Genomic DNA, 15090 nt, shown 5'->3' on the forward strand with positions numbered 1-15090 from the left:
GTATGTTTGTTTATCCCATGTGTCTGTGTTGTTGTTTTTGTCGCACTGCTTTGCTTTATCTTGGCCAGGTCACGGTTATAAATGAGAATGTGTTCTCGACTGGCCTACCTGGTTAAATAAAGGTGAAATATCTATATTTTTTAATAATATTATCACTATCAAAATCCAGGCACCAGGTCCATCACATCCTTTGGGGGCCATATTCCTTCTAGTGTACAGGCAGGTCCTATAAAGAACTGCTAAAATCACCAGACACCAGTCCCTGCCTTCTGTCAGATCCACGCCAGGTTTTAGGCTGGCCCATTGAAAGCCAGCTGCTGCAGAGCAGAGAACCGGCTCACGGTTTCTTCTCTTGTTTGTATGGGGAGTTCGACTGGCTCTGGCTCAGCGGTGTGTAGATAGAGGAGGGAAGAGATTGACTGGAGCACAAGCCCGACCTGAGACCCCCGAACTGAAGTCTCATTTTAGAATGTTTCAGCATTGTTTTAGGCGACTTTCAGAATACATTGACATCATCGTGGAAGACGACTGCCTGCATTTTTTTTAGGATATGAGCTGATTTGCTTCTCATTCGCATCGTTTACTATAGCCTAAAATTACAGCCGTGCAGTTGTTGAATTCATTGCGTCCCCTCGAAAGGAAAATGTGGATGCGTGAGAGAGGGATATGGAAGAAACCTATTGATTAGGCCTAATAGTTCCGAACATCAGCTCGCTATGGAAGAGTTCGTCAGGTCCTTGGGGGCGCATGGACATGGCGAGAGAGAGATACCTGCCACAAGAAACAACACGATCTGTCCCTCGTAAGGGGAGCATGCATCGGAACCACGGACGTCTTTGTGTTGCCCGCTGCGTATACCGAGTTTGAGGGTGGCCTATAGCCTGCTGGAGGGGTAACCACTCTCTCTGTGTTACTTCGGTGCCGAACTGCAATATTTGTCAATCACCATTTAGGACTATTCGCCCCCAAATGTAAGTATTCCAACATTGGTCTAACACGCCGTCCTGCCGTCTGGGTGCTAGTTAGGTTACTTGCGATGAGGGTGTCGGTGTTTTTTTTAGGCTGAGTTGAGAAAATACACTTCACTTCATTCCTAACGATATCGTTGCGGTCACTAACGGACATTTTACCGAATTTCACTCCATTTTAAGAACACTTACAGATTGGTCTATAGTTGTGATGTCAATGCCAAGCAATCTGTGAAAATTGGGTCTATCTGCTACTGCTTGGTATACCAGCCTAAAGATTTTACAACCTGAAATAATTGCATTTTAACATACATCAGTGGTTCTTACATTAAGCGATTCTGGGCCTTGGGATATTGGAAAAGTTGCATGAGGTTTATCCAGATGTGGACTTCTTCGGCGGCCATCGTTGCTCTGAATTCAGTGAATTTGGTTTATTCACACTACTGTGCTTTTAAAAATCTAGTTAAACTATAATGAATGAATTAATGGATGGATTGAGGGCTAGGCCTAATACCTGAAATATATTATAATAGTTTTTATTCTGTTGGTCTCTGAATGAGGCGTTGTTGACCTGGCTTTGGTAATTAGTCTAGATGTCACCTGTGTAGATGAGGTTTTGGGTTAGCACTGTAAAAGAGACAAGTAGCATAGTCATCTTGGATTAGGAAGAAAATAAAAATGTATGTGCAGTAGGGTGGTTTGGCAAATTCTTTGTCTAGGTAACACGCTGTCAAGTACAGAAGTGGAGCGATAAACTGTCAAATAAATGTAACATCTCCCATTACCCCATTAGACATAGCCTAATCCCGAGGACGCAACGACCTAAGTAGCTGCAAGTCAGTTGCTGTCTTCATCTTCCTCTCCATTCTGCGGCTGTAAAATGAGATCATTTCACTGAACATGTATAATTCACAGATATCTAAGCCATCCATGTGTGATGGGACACACACACAACAAAACCCCCAGATAGCATATGGTAGCAAAATGTGTAGAATTCCAGGAAATTAGCATTAAAACGGCAAAATTCTATCTCAGCTTTCTGGCAAACTGTGAACAAAAGCATGAGAAGCTATAAAACAGCACATTTTCTTTCTCTGCCCCATGGTAAAAGTGTAGAATAGCAGGAAATAAGCTTTAAAACGGCAACATTCTGTCCTAGCCCCATGACAAAATGTGTAGAATTGCATTAAATTAGTCCTCACACAGTTACCGTGCACTAATTCCACAGATTCGCTCGTCGTTTTGAGCTGGGCAGGCCATCTAATAAGAGAAGGGAGAATATAAAGTCCTCATTATCTTTCATGGTGGATTCCGTTTATGAATCATCATCATAAGTCAACATAAACGAGGCCAAATGCCAAAGCAAGCACCCTAACAAGCATATTGGGCTCTATGGGAAGCAATAAGCAAATAGCATAGGATTCCAAGCGGAGCATACATCTGGTAAAGAGCTTGACCAGTCATTATAAGTTCATTAGTGATTAGTCTAGCTCTAGCTAGCCTATATATCACAGAGGTGAGGCAGTATACCTTACCTGTAGACACACCACTCAACTCACTACAGGAGGGTAATGTTGTGTGTTGGCCCATTCCATTTTCTATGCTGGTGATGTAGTCTATTTAACTAGGTCAAATCAGGCTTGAAAATGCAGTTGAGAAAATGTAAGCATTTTTAACAAGGTTATTGGAGAAAATCAGCTGCTGGTAGGGCCTATAGGCTCCTGAGTTGCGCAGTGGTCTACGACTACAGACCCTGGTTTGATTCCAGGCTGTATTGCACAACTAGTCCCATAGGGCGGCGCACAATTGGCCCAGCGTAGTCCGGGTTAGGGTTTGGCCGGGGTAGGCCATCATTGTAAATAACAATTTGTTCTTAACTGACTTGCCGAGTTAAATAAAGGTGTTTTTTACAATTTTTATTTTGTTTTTTTACAAGTGATGGTAAAATCAAAATCATAACTAATTTGTTTTAAATACCTGTCTAGGAACCGGAGGAGTAACTTTCATTAATTTCATGTCAGTGTTGGGATGGGCTTGGGGAATTCATTGGGACAAATGTTCCGTTGTCCCTCCCATGCCCCAGATGCTCTCTGGGCCATTTGTTGAAGCCCGGGTCTCCAGGGGAAGTGCCATTTCATCTCACATCAGCTCGGGTGCAAATGGCTTCAATGTAGGCCTATGCTAGTGTGATTTCTAGCATTTTTGTTGTTGTTGTAACTGTCGATTTACATATCAAAGTGGCTGCATTTCAATGGAGAGAACTTGAGCTACCAGCCCCCATCCCCCAACCAGTTTTGTCCTTAGAGGGGAAGGGTGCTGCTGGGCTATAGAATAGGAATGCTGTTCATTGCAGACCACTGTTGCAGACCACTGTTGCAGACCACTGTTGCAGACCACTGTTGCAGACCACTGTTGCAGACCACTGTTGCAGACCAATGTACTGTAAATGTTTTTTTTGCCAGTTATTTAATGCAGCATCAATATTCTGTGCGTATGTGTTTGTGTGAGAGAGTGCTTATGTTGGATTGCAAATGCAGATTTAGTTGGGATTGACAAGAGTTGGTAGGCTGCCATAATTCAAACCAAAATCCCCAAAGTAATACCCTTTACAGACAGACTTTACAGTATGTTGCCTATAAAAAAAATGTAGGCAATGTTTTTTTTAAGAGTCCAATTCATACAGTCCAATTTTACCACGTTCTTGCCGGGATAAGTCTCCAGTGCACATGCTGGCACATTTTGGAGTGGGAGCAGACGTGGGCAGATGTGGGTGGACGTCTATTTGAAAAAAAACATTGAATATACACCATCACAAAGAAATCCATTATTCATTTGTTTTGGACAGGTCGTAAGAAACACTAAGACAAACTAAAATAATAAAGAATAAAATCTGTTTTCAAAAGGATAGAATGACATATTTTGAGTTCAATTATGTTGCTGGTCGGTGCAGCCTATATGCTACATGGTAGCGCCATGTACATGATATCAAAAGTTATTTTGTTAATTAAACAGACAAGACACACTTCGGCTACCTTTATCACAGTCAACACACATATTTTATAGTAGGTTAAGAATTATAATGAGAAATACATTTGAATAATATTTTGCACACATGGCAACGTGTGGAACTGATGTCATATAAAAAGTAATATTTTTAAAACAGAGCCCAAGGCAAGCCTATGCTTTTTAGATACAGGTTTCATCTCTTTCCTACCCTCACTCCGCTTCGTTAGGGAGCAGGAATAGGGTCCTACACTGAGGGTATTGTCATCATGATACCAATAGAAAATAATAGCAATCTATATTTTCAAAAGCATGTGAGTCTCGTGTTCATATTTCACAACCTCCGCAGGCTATTTGAGTTGCCCTGAACGCGATCCAGCAAAAATGAAACCTACACTTGATTTAAGCTACATTATTGCATGCTAAATATTTCTTATTCAGTGATAGATGAACACATGACTAATGAGCTGTATTACCTCCCCTTATTTGCCCAGTCAGAGAATTAACCAAATGTTCAAATGGAGATTCAGTGAAACAAAATCCCATTGATTGATTAAGACGCATCACAAGCTTTTGGTAGGGACTAGGCCTCGACCATTATTATATTATATTATTATATTATTATTATATTATTAAGTGACTTGCAAAATAATCCACTTGTTAAACTACAGAACGTGCTGGCAATATATATATATTTTTTTTAAATGAGCCAAATGGACAAGATGATCATGAGCAGCATTCACCTCAACTTAGCTAACATTTCCACAGCCTAATTGCAGCCTAACCAATATCCAAATGGAGATTCAGTGAAAATAAAAATCTGACATGGATTGATTTATCAAGACGAGTCTCCACGCTTGTCTAAAAGCAGCGTAGAGGCTTTGTCGTCGGCAATACCTTTTTATATATATAAAGAAATGTCGTCAAAAGATTGTCTGGATACTGTTTTTCCCAGGAAAACGTCTTGGTTTGAAAGGTGTGTAAGTAGAGAAATGTGAGAAGTGCTTGTTGCAGTGTGAGTGTTGTCCACTTGGGGGTTTTGGTGGGAGCTTATTTAAATACGCTGACATGTATTGATTTATTTTCTGACATAAAAAATAAAAAAATAATTATAGGATCTAAGATTAAAATCTTTACAGCACACTTTGTTTGCTATTGTCTCTCACATTAAAAGTACACACTAGGCCTATACTTGGGATGACCACAAAACATGATCAAAACCAGCTCTTTTATAAAGATAACTCAAGAAGAAACTACACAATAGGCCTACATGCTTCAAGTAGCATCTTGTGTAATTATAGTATTGTAAAATAAAATAATAAGCAAAAAGATCAATGGATTAAGCCATTTTCTTGAACTTCTATTTGAGTTATTGGTTATTTACAAAATCCAAATAGATTTCTGGAGGCCTCTTCGACAGCTTTGTGGGAAGCACTGTTTTGAGCAACCAAGGGCCTCTTGTTTTTCTGTCATAAAGATTGTTTATTTTCCATGCAATGCAGCTGTTGCTCTGCTGTGAAAAATAAGAACGCCTTGCTGAGTGTAGCCTTGCTGAGTTTATTTAGATTTATTTCCTTTAATGTCTTGTCAAACATCGCCTAATAGGGATGTCGAACACTATGAAACCGTGAGGAATCAAACAGATGGACACACACACAAACCATTCCTTCCTTACAAACGGATGACAATTTATATCAAGAAAGAGGAAAAGCCTCTTCCCTTCCCTCCCTCATTCTTTTCATTTTATTTCTATTTCTTCTGAAATGTACATCGCTAACATCCATTAGTTGAAGCCCAGGTTGCTGTAACGCAGGGGGCCGGCCTACAGGACAGGTCAATCAATGGTGATGGTCTGTTGGCACCCGATTCCTTATATAGTGTACTGCTTTTGACCAGGGCTCTGGTCAGATGTAGTGCACTATATAGGGAATAGGGAGCCATTTGGGACAAAAGCCCCACAGGCGGTGGATGTAAATGCCAGGGGTAGCGTTCTCCCAAGGGTTAGTGGCCCTGATCATCCTGCCTTTTGGTAATAAAGTGAACGCAGCTCTCCTCTGCCCGCTACGGCCCGCCACAACCCAGATGACACATAATGAAAAGAGATGCCTGCTTCCTGTGCTCACGCACAATCGCATCAGAGAAAGGGAGAGAGAAGACACAGAGGGAGAGAGAGAAGCTCACCTGCCACCCTCAATCACAAGGGGCCGGTTTGACAGCTGTCTTTTTCTGTTTTCTGACACGCTCACTGTCAAAAGTTAGGAACAAACAGATGGAGAAGGAGAGAATGGGAGGAAGAGAAGGAGAGAGGGATACGTAAGGAGGAAGAGGAGGGTGATGAGTTGTTTGATTTGGTAGTTAATTGTAAATGTTCATCGTAGCTTTTTCATCATCCGTCTTCCTCCTTTTTATAGCAACTGAGATAAATGGATGGAGACTGGAACAAATGACATTGTGTTAGCTGACCCGCTCGATTAATGTATGCCTTTGGTATTTCTAAGGGGTAAAAACCTCCCTCACCACCCTCTGTGCTTTAAATGACAGTTAACTTTCCCCCACTGCTTCTCAAATGGATGTTTAATGATCAACAGAGGCCCTGGAGCTGAGCTATAGAGCAGAGCAGCCCTAGATATGTTCTCACCAAACATCTCCCTCCCTGCCTACCCTCCATAGCCCCTACAACACAGAACGCTTTTCCTTCTGTTAAGAAAGCAAGCCCCCTTGGTGTTGTTAAAGCCCACATCGTCTGGAAGGGAGCGGAGGGGCTGCTAGTTTTTTGAGTGATGGATGATCTTTGGGTCTTTTGGGTCCGTGTTTAACTCTTTGGAGTGTGTAAAGCTGGCCCAGTGGGAGACGTGTCGCAGGGGTGTGATGGATGGCCGGGGGTCCTTAGGCTTCATCTATCAGGAGATTAGCAGTGACCTGTGAGTTGTCTGGACCGCCCTCAGAGATGCTCTGTGGTGCTCTACCACCACTGGACTGGAGGGCATTAGCGTAAGAGGACACTGCTCTGGAACTGTCTCAGGGGAGGAGACCGATTATGTGCTTTATTTGGTGGTCTTCTATACCTTCAGGTCACAGGAAGTGTGGAGCTTATAGCGCTCAGGTGTTATGCTTTTGTCTTGGTAGGGTGGATCACGCTGAGGCAGATCTGAGGCTTGCTATGAATATTTTTTCGTTGCCTTCCATGATTTCTAGAAATGGCAAGTTTGGAATATACAGGTTCCACACTATTGGAGTCATGTTTCTCTTTCCTTTTTGAAAGATTGTTCATTTGAGTGGACTGGAGATGAATGTGTCTTCTAGAGGTCGACCGATTTATGATTTTTCAACGCCGATAACGATTTATTGGAGGACCAAAAAAAAGCCGATACCGATTAATCGGACGGTTTTTAAAATGTATTTGTAATAATGAAAATTACAACAATACTGAATGAACACTTATTTTAACTTAATATAATACATCAATAAAATCAATTTAGCCTCAAATAACTAATGAAACATGTTCAATTTGGTTTAAATAATGCAAAAACAAAGTGTTTGAGAAGAAGTGCAATATATGTGCCATGTAAGAAAGCTAACGTTTCAGATCCTTGCTCAGAACATGAGAACATATGAAAGCTGGTGGTTCCTTTTAACACGAGTCTTAAATATTCCCAGGTAAGAAGTTTTAGGTTGTAGTTACTGTAAATAAGACTATTTCTCTCTATACCATTTGTATTTCATTAACCTTTGACTATTAGATGTTCTTATAGGCACTTTAGTATTGCCAGTGTAACAGTATAGCTTCTGTCCCTCTCCTCGCTCCTACCTGGGCTCGAACCAGGAACACAACGACAACAGCCACCCTCGAAGCAGCGTTACCCATGCAGAGCAAGGGGAACAACTACTCCAAGTCTCAGAGCGAGTGACGTTTGAAACGCTATTAGCACACACCCTGCTAACTAGCTAGCCATTTTACATCACATCGTTACACCAACCTAATCTCGGGAGTTGATAGGATTGAAGTCATAAACAGCAGAGCTGCTGGGAAAACGCACAAAAGTGCTGTTTGAATGAATGCTTATGAGCCTGCTGCTGCCTACCATCGCTCAGTCAGACTGCTCTATCAAATCATAGACTTAATTATAACATAATAACACACAGAAATACAAGCCTTAGTTTCCGGATTCAACCATATTAATGACCTATCATCTCGAAAACAGGACATTTATTCTTTCAGTGAAATAAAATACGGAACGGTTCTGTATCTAACGGGTGGTACCCATCAGTCTAAATATTCCTGTTACATTCCACAACCTTCAATGTTATGTCATAATGGCAAATTAGTTCGCAATGATCCAGGCGGCCCAAACTGTTGCATATACCCTGACTCTGCGTTCAATGAACACAAGAGAAGTGACACAATTTCACCTGGTTAATATTGCCTGCTAACCTGGATTTATTTTAGCTAAATATGCAGGTTTAAAAATATATATGTCTGTGTATTGATTTTAAGAAAGCATTGGTGTTTATGCTTAGGTACACGTTGGACCAACGGCAGTCCTTTTTCGCGAATGCGCACTGCATCGATTATTTACAACGCAGGACATGCTAGATAGACTAGAAATATCAACCATGTGTAGTTAGTGATTATGATTGATTAAGTTTAATGCTTGCGAGCAATTTACCTTGGCTTCTTACTGCATTCGCGTAACAGGTGGGCTCCTCGTGAGGCTAGTGGTTAGAGCGTTGGACTAGTTAACCGTAAGGTTGCAAGATTGAATCACTGAGCTGACAAGGTAAAAATCTGTCGTTCTGCCCCTGAACAAGGCAGTTAACCCACCGTTCCTAGGCCGTCATTGAAAATAAGAATGTGTTCTTAACCGACTTGCCTAGTTAAATAAAGATTAAAAAAAAAAAAATGGCATAATAGGCATCCAAAATGACAGATTTCCGATTTGTTATGAAAACTTTAAATCGGCCCTAATTAATCGGCCATTCCGATTTAATCGGGCGACCTCTAGTGTCTTCTCCAAGGACTACCGTACACCCTCTCAGGCTTTAACGAGTCTCATAGCTGTAGATTAGTCTGTTTGTCTCTTTTTTTATATATATATGAAAATATATGTCTATATCAATCACTTCTCCCATCATATCAAGGTTTGTTATTTTAATATTTGCTTTGGCGAGTAAGACAAAGAATCTACTTATCTCAGATAGCCATTCACACTCCATCAATCAAACCAATGTTGTGCCTTTGAATGAATCTCTGGGGCCTGTACTCGTGATAGACTGAATTCATCTGTAAAATGATTTCAGAGAAGGACTTGAGCAAATAGCTGTCGGACAAGAATATTTTAACAGGCTCCAGGGTCTTTCTGTTCAACGACACACCACCTTAATCCAAATTCAGCTAGAATGATATTTGGGGTTAGTTTGTTGAGAATTACTTTTTTAAATATTATTTTTAATTGTTGTGCTTTGCTCACACATTGCATAATAGTAGAAACCACATTTGTGTCCTCTGTAGGTTGAGTGAAAGCTTATTTACTTTGTGTGTGCATTGTCTAAGTCCCAAACATAAATGTCACCTCCCACGATATTGCTGGCATTTGGCGTGATTCGTTTTTTTTCATCAGAAGACTGTTATTGACATTTTTCAGAGAGACTGTTTTCCACCCAAAAACAATGCTTTCAGAGAGACTGTTTTCCACCCAAAAACAATGCTTTCAAAGAGACTGTTTTCCACCCAAAAACAATGCTTTCAGAGAGACAGCATCCACACCCCCCCCACCCCTTCAAAAAGAGAGAGAGAGAGAGGGATTTTAATTAGAGAGTCCCAAGCAGCCTGTCTTCTCTCTGCTAAACACAACTACTATCAAACATGTTAAAGGAAACAAATAATGACTTTGTTGACAGCTAGAGTAATGAGAAGGGGAAAAAATAAGTGCAAATGATGGGGCAATAGGCCAATTTTAAATATAGCATTTCATGTGATTGTAAACCGGCTTTGTGGAGTAGATAATATAGTTGATGTATATCATACTTGGCTCATACACTTATTGCATATGATGTGCCATGTCTAACCCTATCCTATAGGGCTGGCAATTGCCAGGGACCTCACAATAACATATTGTCATGATACTTAGGTGCTGATATTTAATGTTTTGTGATTCTGACGATTCTATATGTATTGCGATTTGACTGATTTTATTGCAATTCGATGTTCCAAACATATGTCTGCTACAGAGGGACAAGAGACCGCCATGAGAAAATGACTTTTGATCAGTCAGGGAAATAAGTGGTGAAAACAAATTGGCTCCCTGTTTAAAAAGATGACTGGAGACAAGCAATGAAAGACAAATGGTGCAGGTACAGACAACTAGGTACAGACAACTAGGTACAGACAACTAGGTACAGACAACTAGGTACAGACAACTAGGTACAGACAACTAGGTACAGACAGGTACAGACAACTAGGTACAGACAGCTAGCGCAAAATAATATTGTGATATTGTCAAAAAGATACGATATATTGTCAAATAATATCCTGATGTGTAACTGTTTGTGTACACAAAGAAACATGAAGAAATGTCCTTGAAGTTTAACATACCATTCAATGTGCCTACAGGAAACCTGAGCTGAATCTAAAACTCAAACCCTTTCCAATGCTTTTAGATAGTGGTGTAGATTGAACAGGGCTTATTTTCAGCGTGCAGGTTTGTGTCCTGCGTTCCAGGACCTTTGTTAGGACATTTTAATTACAGCTGAGCTTGGGTGTCATTGATCTAGGCTTGGAGGGATTTCTCTGTCATTGAGAAAGGCCTATTTGTTAGTACAGGCCAGTGAATGCTTCCACCTGCGCTTACATAGAGCCTGTACTTCCACTGTTACATAGAGCCTGTACTTCCACTGTTACATAGAGCCTGTACTTCCACTGTTACATAGAGCCTGTACTTCCACTGTTACATAGAGCCTGTACTTCCACTGTTACATAGAGCCTGTACTTCCACTGTTACATAGAGCCTGTACTTCCACTGTTACATAGAGCCTGTACTTCCACTGTTACATAGAGCCTGTACTTCCACTGTTACATAGAGCCTGTACTTCCACTGTTACATAGAGCCTGTACTTCCACTGTTACATAGAGCCTGTACTTCCACTGTTACATAGAGCCTGTACTTCCACTGTTACATAGAGCCTGTACTTCCACTGTTACATAGAGCCTGTACTTCCACTGTTGCATAGAGCCTGTACTTCCACTGTTACATAGAGCCTGTACTTTCACTGTTACATAGAGCCTGTACTTCCACTGTTACATAGAGCCTGTACTTCCACTGTTACATAGAGCCTGTACTTCCACTGTTACATAGAGCCTGTACTTTCACTGTTACATAGAGCCTGTACTTCCACTGTTACATAGAGCCTGTACTTCCACTGTTACATAGAGCCTGTACTTCCACTGTTACATAGAGCCTGTACTTCCACTGTTACATAGAGCCTGTACTTCCACTGTTACATAGAGCCTGTACTTCCACTGTTGCATGGAGCCTGTACTTCCACTGTTACATAGAGCCTGCACTTCCACTGTTACATAGAGCCTGCACTTCCACTGTTACATAGAGCCTGTACTTCCACTGTTACATAGAGCCTGTACTTCCACTGTTACATAGAGCCTGTACTTCCACTGTTACATAGAGCCTGTACTTCCACTGTTACATAGAGCCTGTACTTCCACTGTTACATAGAGCCTGTACTTCCACTGTTACATAGAGCCTGTACTTCCACTGTTACATAGAGCCTGTACTTCCACTGTTACATAGAGCCTGTACTTCCACTGTTACATAGAGCCTGTACTTCCACTGTTACATAGAGCCTGCACTTCCACTGTTACATAGAGCCCGCACTTCCACTGTTACATAGAGCCCGTACTTCCACTGTTACATAGAGCCTGCACTTCCACTGTTACATAGAGCCTGCACTTCCACTGTTACATAGAGCCTGTACTTCCACTGTTACATAGAGCCTGTACTTCCACTGTTACATAGAGCCTGTACTTCCACTGTTACATAGAGCCTGTACTTCCACTGTTACATAGAGCCTGTACTTCCACTGTTACATAGAGCCTGTACTTCCACTGTTGTGGTGAAAAATGAAAGAGACAGCAATGCAGGGGGTTGATTGTTCATTCACTTACTGTGCCGTTTATTTAGTATAATTTATTTACACCTCCGAGGGGTAGCTAGCTTATCCTGGTTAAATCTGATGGAATTCTGTGTAGCGTTCCATCTGTTTAAACCAGGCTATAGCTAGCTGACACATTAGAGTACCTTCACTGTCTGTGCCTATATTAAGCAAGGCAGATTCTGTACTTGATGTGTAATGGTTAAATCGGCCTCAGAGGAGTAGACTAGCTAGCTAAGCTAACACATCAGAATACCTTTGGAAGGGAGACTACTTCTCCCACTTCAGTTGCCGCAGCAACGTCACATCTGTTGCGAACTCCCTCCCTCTGTCGCCACCTGCAGTGTCCTTCTCTTTCGTCCTCTTATGGAGCACTTCTTCACTGTTTCTGTGTTGTCACCCACCATTTTAAATATTTTATCAGGCTGTTAGATAATGCTTCCCGATGACGGTGAATTATTGATGGCCTTGTACCTATGAGTAGGACCGGGCAGGCTTTTAACTCTCTGAGCTGCCTTTCTGTTGCTGCTGACCTGGCCAGGTCTCTTCAGAGGTAACTAAGGGACTCTACACAAACACCCAAAGGAATGATGTAGGCCTGCTGGTGGAGGAGGAGAGGAGGTGCCCTGAGAATGAAAAGAGGGCAGGGCATCTTCTACTACAGTACTGGGCTAGGGCTCTGCTTCAGTCTTCTACTACAGTACTGGGCTAGGGCTCTGCTTCAGTCTTCTACTCCAGTACTGGGCTAGGGCTCTGCTTCAGTCTTCTACTCCAGTACTGGGCTAGGGCTCTGCTTCAGTCTTCTACTCCAGTACTGGGCTAGGGCTCTGCTTCAGTCTTCTACTCCAGTACTGGGCTAGGGCTCTGCTTCAGTCTTCTACTCCAGTACTGGGCTAGGGCTCTGCTTCAGTCTTCTACTCCAGTACTGGGCTAGGGCTCTGCTTCAGTCTTCTACTCCAGTACTGGGCTCTGGCTCTCCAGTACTGGGCTAGGACTCTGCTTCACTCCAGTACTGGGCTAGGGCTCTGCTTCAGTCTTCTACTCCAGTACTGGGCTAGGGCTCTGCTTCAGTCTTCTACTCCAGTACTGGGCTAGGGCTCTGCTTCAGTCTTCTACTCCAGTACTGGGCTAGGGCTCTGCTTCAGTCTTCTACTCCAGTACTGGGCTAGGGCTCTGCTTCAGTCTTCTACTCCAGTACTGGGCTAGGGCTCTGCTTCAGTCTTCTACTCCAGTACTGGGCTAGGGCTCTGCTTCAGTCTTCTACTCCAGTACTGGGCTAGGGCTCTGCTTCAGTCTTCTACTCCAGTACTGGGCTAGGGCTCTGGGTCTTCTACTCCAGTACTGGGCTAGGGCTCTGCTTCAGTCTTCTACTCAGTACTGGGCTAGGGCTCTGCTTCAGTCTTCTACTCCAGTACTGGGCTAGGGCTCTGCTTCAGTCTTCTACTCCAGTACTGGGCTAGGGCTCTGCTTCAGTCTTCTACTCCAGTACTGGGCTAGGGCTCTGCTTCAGTCTTCTACTCCAGTACTGGGCTAGGGCTCTGCTTCAGTCTTCTACTCCAGTACTGGGCTAGGGCTCTGCTTCAGTCTTCTACTCCAGTACTGGGCTAGGGCTCTGCTTCAGTCTTCTACTCCAGTACTGGGCTAGGGCTCTGCTTCAGTCTTCTACTCCAGTACTGGGCTAGGGCTCTGCTTCAGTCTTCTACTCCAGTACTGGGCTAGGGCTCTGCTTCAGTCTTCTACTCCAGTACTGGGCTAGGGCTCTGCTTCAGTCTTCTACTCCAGTACTGGGCTAGGGCTCTGCTTCAGTCTTCTACTCCAGTACTGGGCTAGGGCTCTGCTTCAGTCTTCTACTCCAGTACTGGGCTAGGGCTCTGCTTCAGTCTTCTACTCCAGTACTGGGCTAGGGCTCTGCTTCAGTCTTCTACTCCAGTACTGGGCTAGGGCTCTGCTTCAGTCTTCTACTCCAGTACTGGGCTAGGGCTCTGCTTCAGTCTTCTACTCCAGTACTGGGCTAGGGCTCTGCTTCAGTCTTCTACTCCAGTACTGGGCTAGGGCTCTGCTTCAGTCTTCTACTCCAGTACTGGGCTAGGGCTCTGCTTCAGTCTTCTACTCCAGTACTGGGCTAGGGCTCTGCTTCAGTCTTCTACTCCAGTACTGGGCTAGGGCTCTGCTTCAGTCTTCTACTCCAGTACTGGGCTAGGGCTCTGCTTCAGTCTTCTACTCCAGTACTGGGCTAGGGCTCTGCTTCAGTCTTCTACTCCAGTACTGGGCTAGGGCTCTGCTTCAGTCTTCTACTCCAGTACTGGGCTAGGGCTCTGCTTCAGTCTTCTACTCCAGTACTGGGCTAGGGCTCTGCTTCAGTCTTCTACTCCAGTACTGGGCTAGGGCTCTGCTTCAGTCTTCTACTCCAGTACTGGGCTCTTCAGTCTTCTACTCCAGTACTGGGCTAGGGCTCTGCTTCAGTCTTCTACTCCAGTACTGGGCTAGGGCTCTGCTTCAGTCTTCTACTCCAGTACTGGGCTAGGGCTCTGCTTCAGTCTTCTACTCCAGTACTGGGCTAGGGCTCTGCTTCAGTCTTCTACTCCAGTACTGGGCTAGGGCTCTGCTTCAGTCTTCTACTCCAGTACTGGGCTAGGGCTCTGCTTCAGTCTTCTACTCCAGTACTGGGCTAGGGCTCTGCTTCTACTCCAGTACTGGGCTAGGGCTAGCTCTCTACTGGGCTTTGTCTGCTTCAGTCTTTGAGAAGAACTGGGCTGGGCTCTGCTTCAGTCTTTATTACTGGGCTAGTCTCCAGTACTGGGCTAGGGCTCTGCTTCAGTCTTCTACTCCATTTCTGGGCTTTGTCAGTGGTCTGAATGGAGGACAGAAAGAACTGGTTCGGCTTCTTTTTACATCTGTCAGAATATTTAAATGTTAGTGTGTGTGTGTTTGAACCTCAACCTACTGTTCAAAATAT

General features: G+C 43.2%; 1 protein-coding gene across 12 annotated transcripts in view; it reads left to right on the forward strand.

Annotated features, from left to right (window-relative positions):
- The first annotated feature begins 300 nt into the window (after positions 1-300).
- LOC118401985 (adhesion G protein-coupled receptor L2-like) overlaps positions 301-15090 on the forward strand; it is a 145168-nt gene continuing 130378 nt past the window's right edge. For 5 of the 12 annotated variants that reach the window (XR_004829406.2, XR_004829407.2, XM_052476803.1 and 2 more), the window contains exon 1: positions 302-971. The gene's annotated coding sequence lies outside the window, so the exon portion shown is untranslated. Of the gene's footprint in view, positions 972-15090 lie in introns of all 12 variants that reach the window. The other 7 variants (XM_035799751.2, XM_035799752.2, XM_035799746.2 and 4 more) reach the window with 5 other exon arrangements.

The sequence above is a fragment of the Oncorhynchus keta genome, chromosome 23 (assembly GCF_023373465.1).
Source record: "Oncorhynchus keta strain PuntledgeMale-10-30-2019 chromosome 23, Oket_V2, whole genome shotgun sequence".
NCBI lineage: Eukaryota > Metazoa > Chordata > Actinopteri > Salmoniformes > Salmonidae > Oncorhynchus > Oncorhynchus keta.